This window comes from Octopus bimaculoides, chromosome 5, assembly GCF_046866305.1.
Source record: "Octopus bimaculoides isolate indiv1 chromosome 5, ASM4686630v1, whole genome shotgun sequence".
In the NCBI taxonomy this organism is placed as follows: Eukaryota; Metazoa; Mollusca; class Cephalopoda; order Octopoda; family Octopodidae; genus Octopus; species Octopus bimaculoides.
The window spans coordinates 75,442,092-75,466,872 of record NC_142932.1 but is presented as its reverse complement, the minus strand read 5'-3'; the positions used below and the strand labels follow the sequence as shown (position 1 = coordinate 75,466,872).

General features: G+C 37.0%; 1 protein-coding gene across 4 annotated transcripts in view; it reads right to left on the bottom strand.

Annotated features, from left to right (window-relative positions):
* The window catches only part of LOC106867534 (atrial natriuretic peptide-converting enzyme), a 169,452-nt gene extending 145,673 nt beyond the window's left edge, over nt 1-23,779 (bottom strand). For 3 of the 4 annotated variants that reach the window (XM_089352458.1, XM_089352459.1, XM_089352460.1), the window contains exon 1: nt 23,652-23,779. The gene's annotated coding sequence lies outside the window, so the exon portion shown is untranslated. The remainder of the gene's footprint in view (nt 1-23,651) is intronic. The other variant, XM_089352461.1, reaches the window with a different exon arrangement.
* Between the last annotated feature and the right edge of the window lie 1,002 nt (nt 23,780-24,781).

The following is a 24,781-nucleotide window of genomic DNA, read 5'->3' as shown; positions in this document are numbered from 1 at the left end:
GTTTGTGTACAACATTTGCTTTTTTCATTTTCTTTCACGCGTGTTTATTTCGTTAACATCTGCCTAAACTGTATGAAAGGTTTATTAGCTACTCCCTAACCCTAACCCTACTGCCAATATGCTTCAGCCATTTTTTGACAAGGAAATAATAATTTTATCACCGCCAGAATCGTTTGTTTACGTAGTCAGCACTTACTGTATCCGACTGAATGGACGTCAGTCATTGGTTGAAATTACAGAAATACAACTTTAACATGAAATAACTTGCGATGTACGTTTTTTTGTTAAGAAGACTAAGAGAAAAAGATGTTTTATATGACACATTCTACCAGTGTCCCAAGTTTCAAAGTGTTTCGTTAAGAAAATACTGGTTGCTCCGTTTTGAACTAGATCCGAAGCTTGCTTCCCCGACCACATGTTTCCGGGTTCAGTCCCACTGTGTGACACCTTGGGTAAGTGTCTTTTACTATAGCCTCGGGCCGACCAAAGCCTTGTGAGTAGATTTGGTAGATGGAAACTGAAAGAAGCCCGTCGTATATATATATATATATATATATATATATATATATATATATATACTTATATATATATGTTTGTATCTGTGTTTGTCCCCTCACCATCGCGTGACAACCGATTTTTGTGTTTACGTCTCCTTAACTTAGCGGTTCGGAAAAAGAGAACGATAGGATAAGTACTAGGCTTACAAAGAATAAGTCTTGGGGGCGATTTATTCGACTAAAAGGCGGTGCTCCAGTATGGCCGCAGTCAAATGACTGAAACGAATAAAAGAATACATATATGTATAGAGAGAGAGGGGGGAGAGAGTGAGAGAGAGAAAGGGGGAGAGAGAAAGGGAGAGAGAGAAAGGGAGAGAGAGAAAGGGAGAGAGTGAGAAACTTTATTCGGTCATAGAAGGTTGAGTTTTTTATTTGTTTCATTATTGATATTGACGTAGTACAATAGGTTAAGAACATCGTCCAAAGCATGCATAACTCTGTACAACATTATAATATACGACAAAAAAATACCTATACTTTACCCGGTCATTGGTATGGTGCTAGGTAAGTTAGACAGTTGGTAAGGTCGTCTTCATGTAGTTGGTGTAATCGTTTGTTTCTTTACCTCAATATATATATATGTTACAAGAAATAAATGGCATAACATATAATGTAACAATTACATTTGTATTATATATGTAAGTCTGTTTTATTATATTCGTCATCCCCATGCCAGTGGGAAAACTGTCTTGTCCGTGGGACAAATAAAGAGGATGGACACCGCTGCTCTAGAATACGTAGAGATGTGTACAAGTACTGGAATATAATAATCTTATCCTGTATGCGTATGTCCTGCATAACGAATATATAGTGTTTACTCCTGTTGAGCCGTGTTCTACTATAGATGTTGGAAGAAGGGAAAGTCAACCAAACTGACCCCAGTAATTGACTGGTACTAAATTTATTGAACTAGGGAGAGATGAAGCGCGAAATCAAACGTTAAAATACCTAAATGGGATCTTTTTTAAAACGGGGGCCACATTTTTCATTAATGTTTTACGTAGTGTTTTTGGTACGGAAAGACTTTCAAACTTCGTATACTTATCTATTTTGTGTTATAGAACAGAAAAATATTTTTGTATTCGAATTTATTTCATGTAAAAAATTGTCTTATTTCGATAATTTCAACCAATCACTGACAAGTATTCAGTTGTTTATATTTACTCCTTTGGCTGATTAAGCCATAGCTTCGTTTTATTTGCTTTTTCATTTTCTTTTTTTTTTCTTCGTTTTATTTGCTTTTTTCTTTTTAAATTTGCTGTTTTACCCTAACCCTAACCCTATCACCGATAGAATTGTTTCAGAATCGTTTGTTTATGTAGTCGGCACTTAATGTATATCGGCTGAATGGACGTCAGTGATTGGTTGAAATTACAGAAATACGACAACTTTAACATGGAATAACTTAGGGATTTCTTTTTTTTAAAGAAGACTAAGAGAAAAAGATGTTGTATATGACACATTCTACCAGTGTTCCAAGTTTCAAAGTGTTTTGTTAATGAAAAATATGCCCCCCCCCCGTTTTAAAAAAGATCCCCTAAATGCACCAAAATACTTTGCTGGTTACAACCAATAAAGTGTGTGTGTGTGTGTGTGTGTGTGTGTGTGTGTGTGTGTGTGTGTGTGTGTGTGTGTGTGTGTGTGTGTGTGTGTGTGTGCGTGCGCGTGCACATACGTACATACATACATACATACATACAAGCAAACAAACAAACAAAAAATTTTCGTCAACTGACGTAATGTGATAGGTATGTACTATGAGTGCTCAGTTTGGTTTGCTACTAAAATTCCGGCTTGAACTGCAAATGAAAGTGGGATGTTGAGGCAGCTTATCAGAGGCGCTAGAAGCGGTTTCTCTTTGAGCTGGTAGATACATATTAAAGTAAGAAATGAAGAAGCAAAACATTTGTCACCATTCGACGAGGACATTTAATTTAGATAGAGAATATATACATATACAATCTCTTACAGTTGTTTCTAGAATAGCCAAGCTTGTAGATCAGAGACGGAGAAGTCAGAGAGATGTGAAAATGTAGAAATATCCCCAGTCGAGGATATTAGTATATTGCAGTTTATCAGAAATTAGAGAAAGACCAAAGATATGCGTTAATCACTTCATTAATCAAATAAATAATACAATTATAGGTAGGGTCCATTAGCAGTTTCAAAAGAAAATGATCGATGATAATCCATGGTAATTTACCAGTTCCAGTTTTGAATAGAGAATGAATGAGAGTTGAATAGGAATATTATACTACAGTGTAGAGGAAAGACAGAGGTAGATGTAGTAAAGCAGATATCTACTAGTTTTTATAGAGGGGGTATGCTTGTCTAAAGAGGTGAGGAGGTGCATATTCATAAACAGATAGGTAAAGGGATGAAGAATAGCAGATGTCAGATGCTGTCATCTTTTTAGCCGACCACCGGCGCTGGCCAGAGTTCTAGGGTGGCAGGAGTGGGAGGGAGGGGGTTAGGATGTAAAAGATAATGAAAAGTTGAAGCTATAGTGAGCATGCTACTACTAGAAGTGAGGGGAGACTTAGGTCTCGTCTGGTTATTATGGTGCTAGAAACAGATGTCCATAATATTAATCGAAATTTAAAGATTTGGAATTTAATGAAGGTGTATGCTCGTTGGGAATCGAAGGATAAATATAAGGATTTAAAGATGACAAATTAAAAATAAATGAAAGACAATTATTTATTAAGTTTAGGTGTAGTGAAATTACAGGGCCCAGGGATGAAAGAAATATAGTTCTAATGGATAATGGAAGCTTAAATTAACTAAATGTATTTTATTACTTTGTGTATAACTCCAAACCATGAGAAGAAAAGGCCTAGTGGTGTTTTGCTCATTAAGCGAGTGTTGTAACTGTGATGATATTCTATTGATTACCATCTAGGTGGCTGGCACTCCGTGGCTACGACGTCGAGTGTTCCAGTTGATCCGATCAACGGAACAGCCTGCTCGTGAAATTAACGTGCAAGTGGCTGAGCATTCCACAGACACGTTTATCCTTAACGTAGTTCTCGGGGATATTCACCGTGACACAGTGTGACAAGGCTGACTCTTTGAATTACAGGCACAACAGAAACAGGAAGTAAGTGTGAGAGAAGGTTGTGGTGAAAGAGTACAGCAGGGTTTGCCACCATCCCCTGCCGGAGCCTCGTGGAGCTTTAGGTGTTTTTGCTCAATAAACACTCACAATGCCGTCTGGGAATCGAAACCGCGATCCTATGACCGCGCCTCTACACAATCTAGGAAGGACGCGTTAAATGTGAATTAATAGAAAGAATGAGGATCTATAAAATAAAGGATAAAAAGGATATGATGATACTGCAGATATACTAAATTAAGTGGGCTCATATAATGTTTAAACTATATATTAGTGATAACCTGAAGTAATTGTTTTACTGCAATTAGACCCGTGGTAAAACTTAGAAAATTTCTGGACACCTACACAAGGTTTCGTGCTGCTTGTTTTTATAATTGTGTGGGATTATGTGACAGGATTTGGATAGATCCCCTCAAATATTAACGCATACCTATCTTACTCTGATCCTTTTCTCATTTCTGATAAACTGGAATATACTAATATCCTCGACGGGGAATATTTCTGCAGTTTTACATCTCTGGCTTCTCTCCCTGATGACGGTATACTCAGTTTATGGAATCCTTACTCAATATCATGATCTACACTCTTGGTTATTCTAGAAACGGCTGTAAAAGACTATATGTTTATATTCTCTATCTAAAGTGTCTTTTTTGAGCGATGTCAAACCCTTTGCTTCTTCATTTTTTATTTTAATATTGGGTTGGCAACTAAGTACCCGCCGTTTTTTTTTCTAATTTTGGAATTTATTGCGTTTTTAAATTTTGGAATCTATTTTTTTCGAGAATTCTATTTTTGAATCATTTTGGAATCTATTGTTTGTTTGTTTTTTTTTTTGGGGGGGGGGGGTCTAGTTAATTTTAGTTAATTTTTGTTTATTTTCACATCATTAAAATGGAATGTCAAGTTAAGAAAAACGAGCATTTTCGACACCTTCTTTTTGCTTTTAATCAAGGTTCTAAGGCCGCAAAAGCTGCTCGCGACATTTGTGCTGTGTATGGAGAGGGTACCATAGCTGAAAGAACCGCTTGTTATTGGTATGTCAAGTTCAAAAATAGAGATTTTGACCTCAAAGACGCACCTCGTTCTGGCCGTCCAGTTGAGTTCGATGAAGAGCGATTAAACTAATTTTTGCACGAAAATTCTCGTCAAACGACAAGGTAACTGGCTGAGAAAGTGGAATGCTCTCACACTGCTATACAGAAGCATCTTCACTCGATGGGAAAAGTTCAGAAGTATAGAGCATAGGTTCCGCATGCTTTAAGTGACAACAAAAATCAACGAATCACAATTTCCGCTGGTTTGCTTGCTTGTCACCGCTCAACTCATGGACACAAGTAACGATTTCTTTACCGAATCGTTTCTGGCGACGAAAAATAGTGCCTGTACATCAATATGAAGCAGCGTAAGGAATGGCTTAGCCTCAGTAAACAAGCGTCACTTCGCGTGAAACAAGATCTTCATCCGCGTAAAACGATGTTGTGCGTATGGTGGGACTGGGAAGGCATTATCCATTACGAATTGCTTGAACGGAACCAAATGGTCAACGCGGAACTATGTTCAACAGATGAAGCGACTCAACACGGCTATTCAAGAGAAAAGACCTAATCGGCAGCATGGAGTTCTTCTGCTGCACGACAACGCCCGCCTTCATATCGCCAATATGACCAAGGAAGCCATTCAAACGCATGGCTGGGAAGTGCTGCCACACCCGCCGTACTCTCCTGATTTGGCACCAACGGATTCCCACTTCTTTCGATCTCTTTCAAATGCTATGCGCGGAGTTTCGGTCAATATTGATGCAGAATTGAGAGCTTGGTTGTATCAATTTTTCGAGTCGAAATTGGGTGATTTCTACCAACGAGGTATTGGAAATCTTGTTGAACGTTGGGAAGAGGTTGTAAACAACAAGGGTGAATACATTATTGATTAATTAGTTATTTTTTATTAAACCTTTTAAAAAATTTAAATTTTTAAAAAACGGTGGGAACTTAGTTGCCAACCCATAAGGTCAAAAATGTGTAGGGGAAGACGATTGACAATTGACCCCATATCATGACGTTTCTGATATTTTGAGTTATCGACCTTGGAACGAGGAAAGGTGAAGATGAATTGAGCAGAATACGAACTCACAAATAGAAAGTTACAGCTAAATACTGTAAGACATTCAATCCACTGATCTACCAATTTTTCCAATCCATTGAACCATAACTAATAATTATAATAGTAAACGTATTATTGTAATCTGTTTTGTAGTAGGCTTTCTGTATTGATTATGATGTAGAATAAATACATGCATGTTTAATGTATCAAATTTCACAATCATCGACATTGGGATTAGAAAATCAAAAATGTCGGATGACTGTCATCTCGGATCAAGGTTTTTGTTAATCTTAAACTAGATTAAGACAAACACAACATGAACATAAATAAATAATACAAATAATGAATATTAATAATAAATTATGGTAAATAATACTAATAAGTTAAGCAGTAGTAGTAGTAGTAAATTTTGACAAATCCTGCAATTTTTAGTGGGAGAAAGGAAGTCGGTTAACTGGTAATTATTTTTATCGACTCTTAAAGTTCCCTCACTTGTGCCAAAAGTAGAGATGATGATGATGATGATGATTATTATCATTATCATTATCATTATTATTATTATTATTAAGGCGGTGAGCTGGCAGAATCGTTACCACGCTGGACGAAATGCTTAGTGATATTTCGCTCGTCGCTACGTTCTGAATTCAAATTCCGCCGAGGTTGACTTTGCCTTTCAGAGTCGCTAAACTAAGTACCTGTGAAACACTGGGGTCGATGTAATCGACTTGTTCCCTCCCCACCAAATTTCAAGCCTTATTCCTTCAGTAGAAAGGATTATTATTATTATTATTATTATTATTATTATTATTATTCAGTAGTTTTATTTTCATAACGTGCTTTCACTTCACTACCGAGCGCAGCTCTGTGCGCCTTGGGTATGTGCTGTGGTTTGCTGTGGTGCTCTTATGGTTACTGTATTGAAAGTGTTTTGCGTAGGATGTGTGCAGTGCCCACTAGTGCAATTTTCTGTATGTTATATATATTTGTAAGTCCTGGTGTTTTTGTTATGTATTTGTCTGAATATTTTTTTATTATACCTAAGGGTGCCTTAGGTATGATAGGAATTGTTTCTGTTTTTCGATTCCACATTCGAGTTACCTCTATTTCCAGGTCTTTGTATTTTGAAAGTTTTTCCATTTCTTTTAGAGAAACGTTGTCATCTGCTGGTATTGATACATCAATTGAAAAGCATTTTTTTCTTCATGATCTTTGACAACTATATCTGGTCTATTTGCCTATTATTATTATTATCATCATTATTGCCCTCTCCCGCAAAGTTCCAGGCTTTGTGCTTATAATAGAAAGGATTATTATGAATATAATTAAAAGGGCGGTGAGTTGGCCGAATCATTACTACGCCGAGCAAAATGCTTAGCAGCATTTCATACGTCTTTAAGTTCTGAGTTCAAATTCCGCTGCTGTCGACTTTGCTTTTCATTCTTTCGGGGTCGATGAAATAAGTACCAGTTGAACACTGGAGTCAGTGTAATCGACTCATCCCCTCTCCCAAAATGTCTGCCCTTGTGGCAAAATTTGAAACCGTTATTATAATTATTGAGAAGGTGGCGAGCTGGGAGAATTGTTAGCACGCCAGACGAAATACTTAGCGGTATTCCGCCGAGGTCGACTTTGCCTTTCCTCCTTTCGGGATAGATAAATTAAGTGTCTGTAAAACACTGAGGTCGATGTAACTGACTAGTCCCCTCGCCCAAAATTTCAGGCCTTATGCCTTTAGTAAAAAGGATTATTATTATCATTATTATTATTATTATTATTATTATTAAGATGTCACTTGATTGATAGCATTCTCCGCAGTATGTGAGCTGTTCTTAGTCTTATGATTTTCTGGACCACATAAATACTGATGTTGCTCGGGGACACGGTTGTTAAGTGACATCTTACCTATAGCGTCTCAAGCCCACTTTTGGACTGACCTCTACGAATATGAAGCAGGAAGTACAAAAGAACATCGACAATAACAATAAGAATAAAACAAGGCCAGCAACTTCAGGAGAGGAGTAAAGTAGATTACATCGGCTCCAGTGCTCAAATGGTACTTATTTTATCGACCCCGAAATGAAGAAAGTCAAACTCAACCTCGACGGAATTTGAACTCAGAATTTAAAGACGGACGAAATACCGCTAAGCATTTCATCCGGTGTGCTAACGATTCCGCCAGCTCGCCGCCCTTAGTAATAACAATTTTCCGATTTTAGTACAGAGTCAACAGTTTCGAGGTGTGGGGGAGAGTCGATTACATCTACACCGGTACTTGACTGGTAATTTATCGATACCAAAAGGATGAAAGGTAAAGTTTACCTCGGTGAGATTTGAGCTCAGAACGTATTGTACCGGAAGAACACTGCAAGGTATTTTTCAGACACCAACGATTGCGCCATTTCACTTCCTTAATAATATTTGCCTCAGGGATATCGGATGAAGTGAACATTACAAAGCCAGCTTATATATATATATATATATATATACACACACACACACACACACACACACACACACACATACTGAATCTCCAGTATTTTTGCTCTTTTATATTTTTACATTCATATATATATATATATATATATATATATATATATATATATATATATATATATATGTTTTTTCTTTTTTCTCTTTTTCTTATTTCCAGAGTATGTTTATAATTACAATTATTTACTATCTTCGTTATGGACATTTAATAACAATGACAACTGTAGCAATGCTTCATTACCTAACTCGAACGGACAAATAACAGCAGGATCGCTCAAATTCAAGATCTTTAACGAGACACCACTTTATGTATGAATGTACCTGATGTGACCCAGACTGCAAAATGGCTGCAATACAACATGATACATAGAACCTCACCCATAAGGAATAATAGCAGGATGGGTAGAGACGATCGTCATGCAAAATAAAGACTACCATCAAATCCATCTTCTGTTTACTTAATCAATTATTATTATTTCAACTAACACTGCGGAATTCCTGAAGTAGATCCAACGGAAATATACCCCAACTGCGGATGACACCAAGTAGCCCAAACCGTGCCAGTGTTTTACTCAACATATCAACACACTAATCGACATATACCCATTAGTCCAAAATATTATATATATATATATATATATATATATATATATATATATATATATATATGAAAGTCGCTGAGTAAAAAGTATATGTATAATGCACAAATGAATGAGGCAATTCTCCCAACAGAGGAGGGCCTCCAAAACGGGCCAATTATGGAACATCACAAATCCAAGGATATCTAAAACAAATGCTCTTTCCTAATTCAAGTTAACCCGCCTACTGGCAAGTGATTCAAAGTAGGTTGTTATGAATGTATTTCGTTAAGCGATATTTGAAGAGGGACATTGTATTACAGTAATTAAAAATTAGAGTACTAAGATGCACCGAACTCATGGTCGAACGAGTTGCTTTCACACCATTTTACCATAAGAGAGAATTTTTTCTCCACGGTAACTGCAGTGTATTTGCCTTTAGCAGTTGAAATGTGAGACAAACATATTTCAACGAACTTAAATTGTGATTATACATAAACACTACCTAGCACATTTACTCCGATGTATATATATACACATATATGCATATATGTATATATATGTTAAACGTATATATGTATGTTCATCTATACGTATATATATTTACATACATACATATTTACATATATACATACATATATACACACACACACACATATATATATACACACATATACACACACACATATATATATACACACATATACACACACATATATATACATACGCACACATACACACACATATATATACATACGCACACATATAAACACATACGCACAAATATACACATATACGCACACATATATACACACATACGCACAAATATACATATATACACACACATACATATATATACACACACATACATATATATATATATATACACATACATATACATATATATATACACACACACACTAAATATATATATAAGCATATTAAAAGGGGTCCTTGAGAAAACTCATTTAAATAAACGAGTTGTGAATAGGTTGGGAATTACGGTAGACGAAGAAACGGTGCTAGATTTAAAATACGATAGAATATTGGTAAAAGGTGGTACTGATGGCTTTTCGTATCAATGTTTACGTGAGTGTGCCAGGTTGCTATATAACTAATTGTAGTGGAGGTTTGAATCGCATGATGATTTGGCGCAACATAAATGACAGCTTCCCATTAATATGAGAACGAGATGTCATTCGTTTGTGTGTGTTTTTTTTAAATTATATATCATTTTATTATATTCTGCATCACACATACTAGACTGTTGCCCCTTATATGATGGAAATTCTTGAGGTATTATTTTGTCACCATGAGTAGTATCAGGAAATATGGCATACATGCAACAATTATAATTTGACCCAATTTCTTACTACTATTAGAAAATGATGCAATAAATACTAAAATTTCAAAAGAAAAATATTGATTATTTCAAAATAAAATTGAATAAAATATATTTCTCATTTGTATATTTGCACTACATATGTTATTTTGCCAGCATTTTATCAACATAATTACCATCAACATCCTCGGAAACATATCCCTGCAAAATCTCATTGAAAATGTATATTATTCATAAAGATGTCACTGCCAACCTCCAAGCCTCGTATGTATACTCATTCTGTGCCTTTTATGCTAACTTTTTTTTATATACTATGTGAAACACAACTGGAGAATCAACCAACCAATATTTATATCGGCTCGTGTGTGCGTGTGCGCGTGTGCGTGTGCGCGTGTGCGTGTGTGTGTGTGTGTGTGTGTGTGTGTGTGTGTGTGTGTGTGTGTGTGTGTGTGTGCGCGCGTTTAAGATGCATCTTGCGAATGCTCTAGGCTGCCTCATCAGTGATGTTTCTGGAGTCTCAGGGGAATTCATGTCTTTCAACATCAGATCCCACTCGCCCAGTTGACTCAGCCGGGTTGGATTAAGTCCCAGCTTACATTCCACTAGCAGCGAATCACTGGCCTGCCCTCTTTATCCAAAGCCACCCAGTGGCCTTCTTTAATACTTCAGTGAGAAAATTCATAGCCCTCCTTTTTGCTGCACCAGTACCTACAAACCCAATCAGAACTTTCAAGAATGAAAGCCCCACAAAACCTCGAAAGCTCACTTCTGCTGCCTCAGAACGTGCTTGCAAGCCCCTGTTTCTGCATTGCTCTTCCAGCTCCTGGTATTTGGCAAGCTTTCCCCATGTGTTCCTCCCAGGGCATAGTGAGTTCCCACATGATAACTTGTTTGGTGGAATTTGAGAAAAACACTATGTCTGGGTTGAGTGTTGTTAGTACTATGTGATCTGACGACTTTACCCGTCCAGCGAGATTCACTTTCAGCTGTCAGTCTGGGGCTGCGGAAATTAAGCATCATACTCGTTGAAGTTTGAACTGGACTTTGAGAGTCATCACTTCTCTCCGGCTTTGGGAAAAGTGATGGTTTGTTTCTTAGAATGGTATTTACCGGATTGAATAGCCGTCAATGTCACATCGGCAATCGCCAGTGATAGCGGCCATCAGCTAAACCTTTGTGGTAGCTTTGAGGTGGTGCTGAATGAATCTCTTCATTTGTGACGTTTTAACTCCTTCCATATCTTTCCTATTATTCATTCTCTTGTCATTTGTAACACTTTTGCGTGTTTTATCATATATATATATATATATATATATATATATATATATATTTATATATATTGGGCCTTAGTGACAACTATAATCAAGGAATTATCATCATTAACCATACCATTATTACAAGTATTATTGCATCACTGAAGATTAGGTTTTAGGAATCTGCTTACGTCATCACATCCCTGACAAATGTTTCAACTGACTAATTATAGCAGTTTCATATACTTAATACCATTGACTTTAAACATTAATCGAGAGCGATCAACTATCAAAAACGATAATCCAAGTTAATAATCGCAATTTAACAATTCATATCTGACCAGTAAATATTTACGGAGAGAAATTCAATACAAGATAACATTCACCCACCACTTTCATTAAATTATTCAGATTCACTTGATATATGTTATTCAGTTATACAATATCTTCATATTATATTATATTCTTAGCATATAGTAAAAAGTCATTAGAGCATTGTCTTATCATCTGAAAGGTAAACATTCTGTATGTCACTAGTGATTGATTCTACGCTTTTATTCTCTTAATTCTCGCGAGATCAGACCATTACGACGCATGATTTTCACAAGACCAGTCTATACGGCATCTCATTCTCATGATATCAACCCATTCCGCCTCAGATTCTCACGAGATCAGTCCATTACGACACCTTACTCTCGTGGAATAAGTCCATTACGCTGCAAAGTATGACTTGGAGCCCTAAGATCTATAAGGCCGAAGCTTCACCCGGTCTCCGTGGTATAGAATTGACTGAGATTACAATACTATTCTCTGAAAGGGCCGCCGGTTCGTCTCCCATCTATTATTGAAACTCCTTTACAGTTAAGTGAACTGGAGCAACGTGAAATGCAGTGTTTTGCTCCAGAACACAATGCATTGCCCGATCCAGGAATCGAAACAACGATCTTACGACCGTGAGAGCAACACGCTTATCACTAGGTCACGTACTTTCATTGTTCAATATTACTATCCAAAACATATAGCTTACAGATGGATAAAATAGGTGCCATGTAGGGGCATCATGTGGTAACCTTTAACTAGCACCATATATGCGGTTGGAAGAAGTGTTCAAACGTTGGACACAATATCGCGAGACGTTTATTTAGTTCAAATCCCATTGCAGCTGCATTTCCCTTTCATCTTTTCGGGGTCGATTAAATAAAGTAGCAGTCAAATCCAAATATTAGGTTGATTCAATCAACAAACAGCATTGACTTCTCGACTCGTTCAAACAGAATTCTATGGTTGAGAATCCTGAGAGAATCTCCTTAGTGTTCCTTGTATATTAAAGATGATTAATTACCCGCAACAGTCACAGTATTTCAATGAGGATCAGGATTCGGAAAGACATTGCGATACAAATCGTATAATTAATGGGATGTGATTTGCCCATCATTCATGTATACATATATAAGTTGCCATGGGAAGTAGAAGAATGTAGTGATACACACAACGCAGCTGTGAAAGAGGGCAAACACAACTGATGTGTGATCGGGCAGATTACTGAGATGGGTTCAATCAAATATTTATTTCTATTGTTTACTAGAAACAGATGGAAAAATTAACAGTCTTGTAGCTAATACAAAAAGGACAATAGCGCTAGTATGTCGGAAAAAGCGATATATTAATAGTATCGTTAATGTTTTGGACCTTTAACTGGTGTAAATGGCTAAGGAAAAACGAGAAAAGAAACATAGGCAACGTATATTGTATACATATTATTTATATACAATGGTATGGTAGAGCTGGCATTTGAATTTATGATGCCAACCTGTGTATTTTTATCTGTAATCTCAACCTCTAGCCTACGAAGAAGTCTCTATTAACTTGACCGATCTATTAGAAATAGAACATTCAAATTTTGTAAATCCCACCCAAAAGTTTTAAAAGAAAGAAATGAACATTCGTACAGTCTTAGTTACGCTGTTTCTGAATAAAATATAGGATGACCACAGGTGAAATACCTTTAGTTATTAGGTTTACTAAATCATAGATTTAATAAACTCTAAATGTCTGATACATTCAAATGTGGTACATATCACAAGGGTGAACTGAATCTTTACAGTTTCGTTTGCACCGTCCAATTTTGTTCAAATTTTCTATTCTGTAGTAGTTTTGCATGTTAATAGCGAAAATCGCTTTAATGATTAAGTAAACGTTTACAAAGCCAATCGAAAGTTTCCATAATCAACAAATATTTTTTAGACATAAAAAGAATTTAATAAAAGAAAATTTAAAATATCACGGAACCCTCTGAAGATGGGAAAAAAGGTTTAGTGAAATAAAATGAAAAAGTTATATAACCTTCGAATATGAAAGGGGAAAAGTAATGAAAACTTCCAAAATGAAAGATAGAAAACAAGAAGACAGTGGCAGTGAAATTCTGCTATGTATTCAGTTTTTGCAAGAAGTCACCGAATTCTTAAGGACCATAACCCTAGCTCTAAATCTTAAACTTAAACCCTAGCCCTACGGCTTGCACTAGTTCAAACATCTGGCTATGGAAACAGACAAATGCGACTTTCGGTACGTCAATGATGAAAGTTTCCTATTGGCTAAAATTTCAAACTTTAATAGATTAGTAATGTCTTTATTAATTTCCATTAAAAACTAGTATGATTTTCGTCATTAACGTGCAAAACTATATCTGAGTAGAAAATTGGAATAACCCCGAACGGTACTAAACAAAACTATAAAGATTCTGTGAATTTACAAATTAAGTTGTGTATATCTTGAAAGTTCTATTAGCTGCAGTCAGTCAGCTATCATCAATCGATGCAGTAGATTTCTCTTCCGGGAGAAAATGTTGGTTGAGGTTATTGTTCAAAGATATAATTATACTTAAAATCTGACGTTTACATTTGCACACGCATCAAAAATATAGGAGGATTAACTCAATTTCACGGAGCTCACTGCCTTCTTCTCGAACTTCACATATGCAGTTACCAATATCACGCAACCTGGACACCTCACACTAGTCATATGCACTAGTTTTAACAATCAGAGACCTTGAAGATGTCTTCCAATAGTGATATAACAACTAATCTAATCTCTTTCAACAGCGCTTACACAGAATATAAATGAAACAACTTAATACCCTCTCTCCATCTCTTTTTATCTAACTTCCTCTCTCTCTCTACACACACACACACACACATTAACACACAACTAAAACTCCCTGAAAACCCTAACGGTTATCTAAAATACTCGGCCTTACAGGCGATGATGATCTTACATGACAATCTTGTATGTGTAGCATTAATACCACATACCAAAGACATTCAGGTTTAGAAAGTACATCCCAATTATTTACTGACATTTTATAAGGGAAAATATAATCACACTAGAAAACTGCTTATATTTATAAGAAAGTAATTCTACTGTTATATACACACAGACATCACTGTCTATATGTACCAGAAAGCCAGCCGACCGATAGGTGATCAACATACTTCAATACCGATTTCCCGAAACCTGTCTCTAAAGCCTTTCCAGATTACTGATTTTTCCGAGCGAGAGGTGGTCACCTTGCTCAACACACTCTAAATTAAACAATTACTACATTTACTTGATTATATGGAATACAAGTGTATGTACATTAGTATAAATTATAGAAGTTAATTAATACTGAATTGAGCAATATATTGTGAAACGGGGTCGCCTAGTAAACTATTCTAGCGGCCCCAGGAATTTGAAGCTCCTGCTCCTAAATTATTGCGGATTAAAAGAGGTTCCAGTCAACCCGTGTCGGGAGAGTTGTTGTAAAACCACTGGCTCAGCGATAGACTGTTTATTCTATATCCTCCTTCTCCCGCTACTACCACGGTCACTGTTCCTCTATCTATATAACTCATTACTCAAACATTCCCATGCGATATGCTCGTCTCAGTGAAGGAACGGCGCTCAGTGGTTACGATATTCGACTCATGATCATAAGTTCAATTCCTGATGATGTGTTGTGTCATTGAGCAAAACACTTAATTTTTTCACGTTGCTCCAGTCCACTCAGCTGGCAAAAAGAGTTGTACATATAACTCAATGGGCAGGCTGATTTAGAGACCAGCTTTTCTCTTTTGGAAAGAAATTTGTAAAATATAACCAGAATAATATACACATATTAACATATACAGGAAGCTATATTATTTTATCGAAGTGAAATAATTATATTATCTTTATGTCTTTGGTTAAGCTTGCTGTCTTTTAATCATAGAGTCCTTAACATTTGTATGTAGCTGTTATTTCCATCTATTTGGATGTCATCAGTATGATGTGGTTTGGAATCTAGCGTCTATTAAACATTGCATACAATTAAATTTTTTAACTTTACAAAAGAAAGGGACATAAGAAAATTATATAATGAAGTCATTTCTGTTCATAATTCATTAACAGTGTAAAAAGAGAGAGGAAGAGAGAAATAGAGAAAGAAGTAAACTTAGTATGAAATTTACTTATTCAGAACAATCCAACTCATGACTAAGTAGTGTGTGGGGGGGGGGGGGGTGAATGTGCTGACTGGATCTCTAAGTGTCGCCTGACAACTTATTCAACTTCGTTGAATAAGCAGTCGAGCGAAAATTAAAGTCCCAATCAACATGAATTTTCCAGTTGTCTCCTTTCTCAATATCAAGGTTGCGTCGTTATTCTTAAATATACGCGCACACGTAGACACACACACACACACACACACACACACACACACGCACATTTTATATATATCTGAGCTGAGACCCTCTCCGGTCATGACTGACCATGGGATTGCACCTCCCAAGCACAAGTCCGGGCAAGGTTGTTTATGGAAGACCAGCAGTCGTCCATGCATACCAGCCTCCCCTCTTCCCTCCACTGATGTTGTCCAAGGAAAAGGCAAAGGCCGATAGAGATTGGCACTTGTGACGTCGCAACTCATTTCTACAGCTGAGTGACCTGGAGTAACATGAAATAAAGTGTCTTGCTCAAGAACACAACACGCAGTCCGGTCCGGGATTCGAACTCACAACCTCACGATCGTAAGCTCGACGCTCTAACCACTGAGCCATGCGCCTTCACACACACACACCCACATATATATATGTATATATATACACACACACACACACACACACACACACACACACACACACACACACGATGAATATTTGCTCTGTAAACAAACACACAAGCTGAACAAATAAAGCCTGTATATTTTATTAGAAGTAGAAGCTTCAGGAATCGTAACTAAGTTTCACCTTACCGATCAATCAAACGACTTAATCACGTTACTGCATATTCAACCGCTTGAATAACCGACAATATGAAACAGATGAACAATTCAAGAAAGCTTCTAAAATCATTTAATTGTTATATAAATTTGTTTAAAAAACAAAACAGGGAGAACCACAATTTCATACAAAAATATTACATAAAATTGAGCAAGCATATTTCTTTATTGAAATAGTAAGTCGTATAAGACTAAGCCAGTTTAGAATTCGTTATAATATACCACCATTTTGGAGTGTCCGCTTGATTATGTGCGCTGCACTTATGTGCATGTGTAAATTACATTTATAGTAATATATATTACCGAATACTGAAACATTTAACCGACGTAACAAAGGAATACCAAGTTCAAGCCCATGTTGTTTTCTCTCGTTATTGATGCGTTCTTTATATGACGCTCTAACCTTCCTCACACCTTATGGAACCCTGTCTGATCATGCCCCGGTGGGAGCCTCACATGATTAACAGTAAGAGCTGAAACTTGAACGGTAAAATTGTCGCGTACCATCCACACACACTGTGTATATGGAGAGAGAGAGAAAGAGAGAGAGAGAAAGAGAGAGAGAGAGAGAGAAAGAGAGAGAGAGAGAGAATAGGTAGAAGAGGGAACGTGAGTAAGAGAGAGAAAGAGAGGGAGGTACAGGGATAGATAGATAGATAGATTGTTTGTTGGCACTCCGTCGATTACGACGTCGAGGGTTCCAGTTGATCCGATCAACGGAACGGTAAAATTGTCGCGTACCATCCAGACACACTGTGTATATGGAGAGAGAGAGAAAGCGAGAGAGAGAGAGAATAGGTAGAAGAGGGAACGTGAGTAAGAGAGAGAAAGAGAGGGAGGTACAGGGATAGATGGATAGATAGATTGTTTGTTGGCCCTCCGTCGATTACGACGTCGATCCGATCAACGGAACAGCCTGCTCGTGAAATTAACGTGCAAGTGGCTGAGCACTCCACAGACACGTGTACCCTTAACGTAGTTCTCGGGGATATTCAGCGTGACACAGTGTGACAAGGCTGACCCTTTGAATTACAGGCGCAACAGAAACTCAGGAAGTAAGGAGTGAGAGAAAGTTGTGGTGAGAGAAAGTTGTGGTGAGAGAAAGTTGTACAGCAGGGTTCGCTACCATCCCCTGCCGGAGCCTCGTGGAGCTTTAGGTGTTTTCGTTCAATAAACACTTACAACGCCCGGTCTGGGAATTGAAACCGCGATCCTATGACCGCGAGTCCGCTGCCCTAACCACTGGGCCATTGCGCCTCCACCGAGATACATACATACATACATACATACATGTATGCACACAAGGAATAAAGCGAATCAGTTTAATGTTATGCGTTCATTTTTATGCATGTTTCTTTTTCCTCTTTTCTCGTCATTTTCCCATCTTTTTTTAAATAACAACAAATACCTGCCGTACGTTGCAGGTAGCAAGCCCGCTTCTTGTGTGTGACTCTAGAAGTTCCAACAAAAAAAAATAAAAGAGTTAAAATAATAACAAATAACTATTAAAGTCAACGATCGATTATTATCGCAATTAAAGAGCTTAGAGACAAAACAACAGTATAAACATAGAGATTATCACTACTCTATTATGTCACGTCATTGCACACGATTTAACCGATTATTACAAGCAGTTTAAGAGATTTGGTTGGAGTTTAATTGGATTTCAGTGAACTTCTCGACATGAGAGAGCTGACTATATACATATAACATTAAAACACGATTATTATTGTTGTTGTTATTATTATTATCATTAATATTATTATTATTATTATCATCACATCGAAATATGTCATGGCAGATACGCACTATCACTGATCTGCTTTGTGTTGATTCTGGCGATGGTAAGGTTTGGGTGGTGGTTGTCATAAGGTGGCGACTGTTTTAGACGATGTTTGTAGCTGTCACGGTCGTAGTGGTGGAAGTGATGGCGGTAAGTTGTTTGTGAACGATGATGATGATGATAATGGAGGTGATAGATAAAGCAACATTCCCCACCCCCAATATAAAGAACTACAGACACTAAATTAGTCATAACTGTAGCTTCCCAAAATTACATCTGACTCTCCAAAGAACATACCCCACAAATCTCATTAGTTTAGCTAAAATATATATCACAAATTTTATGGTTAAACATTTATATGAAGTTCTCAATACAATCCACGACCAATATGGATACATATATACATATACAAGCATTGATCATGCAAGCAGTAAACGCGGTGATCATTGCTTTTGCTTGCCATAGTAAAGATTTACTAAAAGGATTATGTCTGCACCTTGTGTAATACATCAAAGTTTCAGGCAACGAATATCTTAACAGTTAAAAGTAAACTGTCGGTGGACCAACAATGCTAGCTGATTAAAACCGCTTCACTTATATCATTAATAAAGAGAGAAAGGGCATGAACGTAAAAATCCTAACATGTCCTTTTTATATATCCTCTTCTCTTTCACATTTGTCATTGTAATTGTTTTCATCTGGTACTTATTGTATCGATTCTCTTTTGCCGAACCGCTAATTAAAAACCAATACCGGTTACCAAGCGGTGAAGGACTTCCACACAGTTTCTGTCAACTAAATATACTAACAGATCATTGGTCAACCTTCTTGCTCACAGTGATACTGAACCAGAAACCACCCGATTGTAAAGCGAGTTTTTTAACCACACGCTTATGCCTGCGCCTTTTTATAGAGAAATTAATATATTGTTAGAATATCTATAATCTTATACTTGTTCCAGATATTGGACTGCGACCATGCTGGGTCACCACCTTAAAGGAATTTAGTCAAACGAATCGACCCTAGCACTTATTTTTATTTAAAGCGTGGTACTTATTTTAACGGTCTATTTTGCCGAATCGCTAAGTTACGGATACGTAAACACACCAACACTGGTTCATATTAAACACACACACACACACACACATATATCGAGCGTTAAGCTAATACATCAATTTGTTGTTTACACCACCTGTCTTCGTCTGTTGTTTTTTTCGTAAATTCTCCCATATATATATATATATATATATATATATATATATATATAAACCAGCACTCCATCGGTTACGATGACGAGTGTTCCAGTTGATACGATGAACCAAACAGCCGGTTCATAAAATTAACGCGCACTTCATAGACACACGTAACAGTTCTCAGGGAGATTCTGCGTGACACAATGTGACAAGGCTGGCCCTTTGCTTTACAGGTACCACTCTTTTTTGCCAGCTGAGAGAACTGGAGCAACGTGAAATAAAGTGTCTTGCTCAAGAATGCAACGCACCGCCGGGAGTCGAACTCACAACCTTACGATCGTGAGCCGAATACCCTAACCACTAAGCCACGCGCCTTCACAGACACACGCGCGCGCGTACACGAAGGTCTTCTTTCAGTTTTCATCTACCAAATCCACTCACCAGACTATAGGCGGCCAGGACGCTACAGTAAAAGACACTTGCCCAAGGTGCCATGTATTGGGACTGAGCCCAGCACTTCCTTCAGAGAGTCGAATCAGAAACCAACCATCATTACATTTTCTGGCTGGACTACCCAGCGCGACTAACTCTACAAGTCAAATCGCCACCAAATCCCATCCCCTTCAGCCAAAATACAATACAAATTATAACCCTATCATTTGACCAAAGGTTTAAAAGAGCGGTTCGCACTTGGAATTTGAATCTTAAAATCTAAGAAAATTAAAGGGTATAAAACTCCGAATCGCTAGAAACTAATATGGAAGCAAACAATGAAATAATGGTGATCTAAATAAAATGAGACTGTCACAATATCATTTCAGAAAAGAAAATGATTCTGGTCTAAATATTACTTTAAATATCAACTGAATAATTAATATAAAAGCATATATTTTTAAATCAAAAAGTATCTGGCACTGAAAGAAAGAACTGCAGCAAAAATACAACCAAAAAGTTTTTAAAATGTATCTGTATTGTGTGTGTGTGTGTCCAAACTATTTTCATGCTCTGGAGCTTGAAGATTGCTTGGAGACAAGGGATGTCCGGGTCAGAATACACCTGGGAACGACAGTAGCTAAGAGGCAGTTCAACAAAACACAAAACCTTGGAACTCCCAAACTAGAGTTACACTATCGAATGTAGTTTAAAGTCATACCTGGGACAAAATACAAACAAATGGAAATACAAGAAAGAATTAAGGAGAGAAAATTTCATGGATAGAAATTTCGAATATGTTAATAATCTAAAGGTGTAAATATTTAAAATAAACTGTCTGCGAAAGACCTTCCCAGGATCCAGTTCCCACTGGCAGGGGATGGGTATTTGCAAATTTACGGTATTTCATAAAGGACAATCAAGACAGGAAGTACCAGATTAAAGTACCAGACAATGATACGCCACAGAAATATCTCCCATAGTTTACACGGTAATTGATTTGACGCTGATGATGTTGGACAGTAAAGGCGTTTACATGTAGCTAATCTTTTGTCGTTTTGCTTTTAGTTACCATCATGGTTTAGACTGGTGCACATAATGCATTTGTTGTTGAAGCATTTAAAAAGGATTGGTGTATGTAGGAGGTATTTTACAGCGTAATGCATCATTAAAGGGAAATTTTAAAATTATCTAAATATAAAGAAATGGAAATAGACGTAACTGGATTAAAATAGAATACGAAGATTCAAATTAGAAATAAGCTCTAAAATATGATTTAGGAACGATAAAAAAAAATGCGGAGAAATGCGTAACCAAATCCTCAGGGATTACAAATATACACATCACACATAAATTAATACTAATAGGCACTGCTCGCATTACATAGCATATCTTCAATGCAACAAAATAAAATACCGCACATACCCAATGCACAACCTTCGGTAGTGCAGTGAAAGCACACTATGAAAATATGAGTACTGACATAGTCTTCTGACATAATCACAAGACCTAAAATTTGAGGGAGGGAGATAGACGGTTAAATCGACTCCAGTACATGGCTGGTCGACTCTGAAAAGAAGAATAATAAAGCTGACCGCGACAGGATTTCAACTCAGAAAGAAGGGAACCGCAACAATACTGCAAAGCGTTTTATCAAAGTTAACGATTCTGCCAGTCTATCGCCCTAAAGTAATGCAACAATAATAATAGCAATTTTTCTACTATGAGTACAAAGCCTGAAATCTAAGGGGGTAGGCAAGTCGATTAACTGAACCCAGTACTCAACTGGCGTTTAATTTACCTTCATGATCTGAGCAAAATGCTTAGCAACATTTCGTTTGCTTTTATATTCCGAGTTCGAATTCCGCCGAGCTCGACTTTGTTTTCCATCCGTTCGAGGTTGAAAAATAAATACCATTTAAGCACTGAGTGAGTGAATCGATGTAATCGACTCGTTCCCTCCCCTAAAATTTCAAACCTTTGTGCCTATAGTAAAAAAATAATAATAATAATAACTATTCATAACACAGGCACAAAGATCTGAAATTTGTAAGGGGCGTTAGTTTATCACATGAACTTACTGGAAAAGATGAAAAATAAAGCTGACTTTAACTCCAATGACCAACTGGTACTGATTTTACGAACCCCGAAAGGATGAACAGCAAAGTCGATCACGGTGGTATTTGAACTCAGAACATAAAGAGACAGAAGAAATGTCACTTTATATTTTTCCCGACGCTCTAATTATTCCTTCGGCTCGTAATAAAAATCATTGTTACCATTTTAGGCACAAGACCAGTTTTGAGGGGAGTGGGTCAGTCGATACAATCAACTAAAATACTCGACTAATACTTTATTTTATCGATGCCGAAAGAACGAAAGATAATTTTGACCTCGGCGGGATTTGAACACTGAACTTATGGAGCCAGAAGAAATACCGCCTAGCATTTTGTCCGACTCGCTAACGATTCTAATAGGTCACTGCTTTAATAATAATAATGGTTTTCACATTTTGTCACAAGACCAGCAATTTTATGGGTGGACTAAATCGATTACATCGACACTAGTAATCGATTGGAACTTTATTTTATCGATCCTGGAAAGATGAAAGGAAAAGTCGATTTTAGCGGGATTTGAACTCAGAAAGTGAAGAGCGAGTTCGCCGCCTTAATAATAGTCCTTTCTACTAGATGCACCAAGGATTGAAATTTTGGGGGAGGGGTTTAGTCGTTTATATCGGCCCTAATTTTTGACTGGTACTTAATTTATCGATCCCGAAAAGATGAAAGGTTAAGTCGATCTCAGTGGAATTTGAACTCAGAACGTAAAGACGGACAAAATGCTTAGCAGCATAGCGTTTGAAGTCAGAACGTGAAAACGAACGAAATGCTGCGAAGCATTTTGTCCGGCGTGCTAACGATTCTCCCAGCTCGCCTACTTAATAATAATAATAATGGTTTTAAATTTTGGCGCAAGACCAGCAGTTCCGGAGTAGGGGCTAAGTCGATTACATCGCTCCTGTGCTCAACTGGTATTTAATTTATCGATCCCAAAAAGATGAAAGGTAAAGTCAACCTTCGTGGAATTTGAACTCAGAACGTAAAGACGAACGAAATACCGCTAAGCATTTTCTACTATGGGCCCAAGGCATGAAATTTTGCTGATGGGTGTATACTCAAGTAGCACTTTACTTTATCGACCCCGAAAGGATGAAAAGTTAAGTCGACCTCAACAAAATTTGGAATAATAAGCTACTCTCAATTTCTGTAATGAATACTACGGTCCGCTACTATATCAACTGTAAAACTTGAACTCAGAACGTAGAGAATCGTAGCTAAATACAGAGGGCTCTCGCTGTAGTGGTTCTGCTAGTCTCCTTCGTATCATAAATAATATTATTGAAATGTACATAGATATTAATAAAGTCACAATAGAAAACAATTCAGTTCTTTCATAAGAAATATCAATTTAACAATGAAGAAGATAAGAAAACATTAGTTTTGTTCACTTACAATGAGTCAACGGCTAACTTGGATCCAAGCTGCATTGAAAAACGGACTTGTGTACTGAAGGCAAAAAAATTCCCAATAGACGTGAAAAATTAAAGAAAGAGAAAGACGTTTAGGCGGGGGGGGGGAGAAAGAAAAAGAGGTGAATAGAAAGAAAAGAAAAGATGAAAAAAGAAAGGAGGGATGGGAGAAGAAAAAAATTTACTGAAAACAAGGGAAATAATTTAGTTAGAACTCAAAGTGGTGGACACGAAGTGCAATGCGTGGAAAGCACGGTTGAATGATAACTTAAACCAAAACTCTGTAACATAAATTGCAAACGGAACCGAGATAGAGGGTAAAGATCGTGGAGAGAGTAGGAAACAGAGCATCTTTTTATCAGCAGACTGAACGAGATAACATTCTTAAGTCATTGACCACAAAGACAGCTTTGTAAACAAGATGGCTGATGAATAAACACCAACATTTTATATCTCGAAGCCAGATGTTCTCTCTCTTTCTAGCGAATGAAGAGTTATGACAAACAATATCAGAAAATAGAAATAAAATTATATAAGTGCACTTTACTTGTGGGGTTTGTTGTTGTTTCTATTAGAAAAATCGTTGTGATGTATATTTTAGGGTGTTGGTGGAGAAATTGAGATAGTTTTCATTTCAGGAATTTTAGCCCAATTTCGATCTCGTCTGCTTATTTTGACAACTAGTGTACAGGAAATGAGAAAGCAAAAAAACAAAAAAAACAGTGCAACACGAAACTAAATGCTTAATGGTATTTAATTCCATAATTTTGTGTTCAAATTCTAGCAGTATGCCAAATTAAAAAAATTCCTATTAGCGTGTATATAATTCTTTCAAATTTTGGCACATGACCAGTAGTTTTGTAGGGAGGGGATTAGTCGATTATATCCACTTCCCCCATCCCAATGCTCAACTTGTGCTTATTTTATCGACCCCAAAAGGATAAGTAAAGTCTACCTCAGTGACATTTGAAATGAGAATGTAATAAGTCGGAAGAAATGCCGCAAAACATTTTGTCCGACGCTGTAAGAGTTCTGCTAGCTCACCACCTTTGGAGTGTAAATAATGAGTACTCTACAGCAGAGGTCTATTTCCTGAGTATCGATAATGCAGTC